The sequence below is a fragment of the Scylla paramamosain genome, chromosome 17, assembly GCF_035594125.1.
Source record: "Scylla paramamosain isolate STU-SP2022 chromosome 17, ASM3559412v1, whole genome shotgun sequence".
Taxonomy (NCBI): Eukaryota; Metazoa; Arthropoda; class Malacostraca; order Decapoda; family Portunidae; genus Scylla; species Scylla paramamosain.
In genome coordinates, this window is record NC_087167.1 from 24,073,145 (window position 1) to 24,077,771 (window position 4,627).

Genomic DNA, 4,627 nt, shown 5'->3' on the forward strand with positions numbered 1-4,627 from the left:
TCTACATCTACAAGGTGCTCAAGCAAGTCCACCCAGACACTGGCGTGTCCTCCAAGGCCATGTCAATCATGAACTCGTTCGTGAATGACATTTTCGAGCGCATCGCTGCCGAGGCATCCCGCCTGGCACACTATAACAAGCGCTCCACCATCACCAGCCGGGAAATCCAGACCGCTGTCCGTCTTCTTCTGCCTGGTGAACTGGCAAAACACGCTGTTTCTGAAGGCACCAAGGCTGTTACCAAGTATACCTCCTCCAAGTAAACAGGCGGCCAGTATACTGCTGCCAGTATAAAATAATACCCGGCTCCATTGGAGCCACACTTGAAAAGGAAAAAAGATACGATATAGACAAATGCATTATTATTATAATTATTGTTATTATTATTAATATTATTATTATTATTATTTTTATTATTATTATTATTATTATTATTATTATTATTATTATTATTATTATCATTATTAATAATATTAATATTGTTGTTTTTATTATGATTATTATTATAATAATTATTGTATCATTATTATTATTATTATTATTATTATTATTATTATTATTATGCTTATTATTATCGTGATTATTATTCTGTGGAGATAAAGAAAAGATAAAAAAAAAATAGAGATAAAGAAAGATAAAAATTCTCCCAAGTGAAAGAGATATGGCCATGGAAGAGGGAATAATAATAATAATATAAAAAAAAAAAAAGGGGGGAAGGATATTGAGTTGAAAGTCGATACCTGATACTGAAAGATGGAAAATAAATATTTTCTTCCACAAAACCAAACAGATTGTCTATGAAAATTCTTTAATGAAAGAGATGTTTGGCCCTAAAAAGGGCCTAGATATTGCTGTTATGAAGATCATTCGTGGATGACTTCTTAGGCACGCTCGCCACGGATGCGACGAGCCAGTTGGATGTCCTTTGGCATGATAGTCACGCGCTTGGCATGGATGGCGCACAGGTTGGTATCCTCAAACAGACCCACGAGGTAAGCCTCGGAAGCTTCCTGGAGAGCCATGACAGCAGAGGACTGGAAGCGGAGGTCAGTCTTGAAATCCTGAGCAATTTCACGCACCAGGCGCTGGAAAGGCAGTTTCCTGATAAGCAGCTCAGTGCTCTTCTGATAACGGCGGATCTCACGGAGAGCAACGGTTCCAGGCCTGTAACGGTGGGGTTTCTTGACACCTCCAGTGGCTGGAGCAGACTTGCGAGCTGCCTTTGTAGCAAGCTGCTTGCGGGGCGCCTTGCCACCAGTGGACTTGCGAGCCGTTTGCTTGGTACGTGCCATAGTTGTGGTAACAACAACTCACAACGAACACTCAGCTGAGTCTGCCCGCGCTTCCCACAAAATCCCTTTATATATGAATCGGGTGGGCCCGACGACTCCAACCCTGCCTTGTGATTGGTCAGAAACGTCCAGTGAGGCTCATCGCCCACGCAGTCACCGCATGAAAGATGTGATCATTATTGTTAGTCTAATTCATTTTGTTCTTATTCTTATTCTTATTCTTATTCTTTCTTCCCTCATTCATAACAAATCTTGGAAAATATACAGCAGAACTGACATGTCATTTAAAATTCTAAGACAATTAGCAAGAAAGTTGTGATATTCTTATTTTTTTCATTCTTTTTATTCTATTTTTTTCTTATTCTTGTCATAATTAATATTGTTATCTTTATTATTTTCATTTTTTTTTATTATTCTTCCTTATCTTATTCTTATTTATCCTACTTTTAGAGAGATGAGGCTTGTGCGGTCACCCATCCAAGTTCTGCCCGGACCCCCTGCTTAACCTTGCTGATCCCGCCGTCAGCTGATTGGTCAAGAGCGGAGAACAAGGTGTTGGGAGGGCTTATTTCTCTTATTCTTATTCTTTCCTGTATTGTTGTTGCATTGTTGTGCTGAAAATGTTGGAAAATATGCACTAAAATTAACCCTTCATTCATAATTCTACGACAATTAGCAAGAGAGATATATTATTACTTTTTTCCCTTATTTTTGTTCTTTTTATTCTTAATCTTCTTTTTTTTATTATAGTTGTTATTGTTATTTTATTATTTTCGTTTTTCGTTCATTCTCCTCATTCTTATTGCTATTTTTTTCTATTCTCAGAGAGATGAGGCTTTTGTGGTCACCCATCCAAGTTCTTCCCGGACCCCCTGCTTAACTGCGCTGATCCCGCCGTTAGCTAATTGGCCAAGACCGGAGAACTAGGTGTTGGGAGGCCTTCTTTCTATTATTCTTATTCTTTCTTCCCCCATTCATATCGTTGTATTGGAAATGTTGGAAAATATACAAAAGAATTCACCCTTCTATGACAATTAGGAAGAAAGACATGGGATGCTTTCTTTCTTTTTTTTTATATTCCTTTATTGTAATTTTTCTTATTCTTGTTATAATAATTCTTACTGTTATCTTTATTACTTAAAATTTTCGTTCATTCTCCCTATTCTTATTCTTATTTTTTTTATTTATTTATTTTTTTTCAGACAGATGAGGCTTGTGTAGTCACCCATCCAAGTATTGCCCGAAACCCCTGCGTAATCTCGACGATTTCATTTGACAATACCTATTTACTTATTTATTTATTATTATATTTATTAAAAAAAAAAAAGAAGAAAAGAAGATGAAGAATAAGGTATGTAATCGAAATACTCTCTCTATACTGTAGCAATAGTTTAGCTGGATGTACTTGTATTGTGTCAAAAATACTTGCAATATCTGCAATTGTAACCTGCAGTGTCGGCATAATGCATAATTAAGCAATGAAAAGAAAAATTAATAAAAGAATAAATGAAAAAAAGAAAGAAAAAAAGATACAATTAACAATTAAATATATTAGCTACCCCTCTACGTTTCTTTATCACTGCAGAAAAATGGAAACATTTTAACGTAGACTTGTCAAAATTCAACTGAAATTAAGGGTTAAATAAGGATTGTCACCCCTTCCCCAGAGGATATTCATTGTCTTTTAATATATATATATATATATATATATATATATATATATATATATATATATATATATATATATATATATATATATATATATATATATATATATATATATATATATATATATATATTCTTTTTATTTAAAGTCTTATTTAGAGAGAGAGAGAGAGAGAGAGAGAGGTAACGTCCTTGAGGATAGCAGCTCGTCTACGCTCCGCTCAGTGATCAGCGTTAGAATGTAATTCCTCATTTCTTTAAAAAAAAAAAAAAAAAAAAAAAAAACAGAAACTTTATTTAGGGGGCTTGCTGGAAACAAACTACAATGGAGGAAAGAACAATATGTCTGCTATATGACCCACCCAGTTAAATTTTCAAGAAGCAAACGCAAGTTGGAAAATACGAGGAAGATAAATTTTCATTTATATACGTTTTATGGTAATTTCTGCCACGCCTTCCTCTATTCATCAAACGTCACTGACACTTATTCCCTTTATTTTTTACTTTACAGAATCTTTTGTAGGGCAAGACTCTAGAGGATATGTGCTTTCATAAATTCTATAATGCTTTGCTTATCATAGAGACATAAAAAAAAAAAATAATAATAATAAAAATAAATAAATTAATTAATTTAAAAAATCAAAATAAATAGATATATAAATTAATTAATCAATCAAATAAATTTCTATGCTTCACCTTTATAGCATTCGTATGAATGTCAAAACAAAACAAAAAATATAAATATAAATAATAATATGAAAAAAAAAAATTACTAAATATATGAAAAATAGCATTACTACTACTACTACTACTACTACTACTACTGCTACTACTACTACTATTTTTTTTTTTTTTTTTATGTAGGAAGGACACTGGCCAAGGGCAACAAAAATGTAATAAAAAAAATGCCCACTGAAATGCCAGTCCCATACAGGGGTCAAAGCAGTGGTCAAAAAATGATGAATAAGTGTCTTGAAACCTCCCTCTTGAAGGAATTCAAGTCATAGGAAGGTGGAAATACGGAAGCAGGCAGGGAGTTCCAGAGTTTACCAGAGAAAGGGATGAATGATTGAGAATACTAGTTAACTCTTGCGTTAGAGAAGTGGACAGAATAGAGGTGAGAGAAAGAAGAAAGTCTTGTGCAGCGAGGCCACGGAAGGAGGGGAGGCATGCAGTTAGCAAGATCAGAAGAGCAGTTAGCATGAAAATAGCGGTAGAAGACAGCTAGATATGCAACATTGCGGCGGTGAGAGAGAAGCTGAAGACAGTCAGTTAGAGGAGAGGAGTTGATGAGACGAAAAGCTTTTGATTCCACCCTGTCTAGAAAAGCAGTATGAGTGGAACCCCCCTCAGACATGTGAAGCATACTCCATACATGGACGGATAAGGCCCTTGTACAGAGTTAGCAGCTGGGGGGGTGAGAAAAACTGGCGGAGACGTCTCAGAACACCTAACTTCATAAAAGCTGTTTTAGCTAGAGATGAGATGTGAAGTTTCCAGTTCAGATTATAAGTAAAGGACAGACCGAGGATGTTCAATGTAGAAGAGGGGGACAGTTGAGTGTCATTGAAGAAGAGGGGATAGTTGTCTGGAAGGTTGTGTCGAGTTGATAGATGGAGGAATTGATTTTTTGAGGCATTGAACAATATCAAGTTTGTTCTGCCCCAATG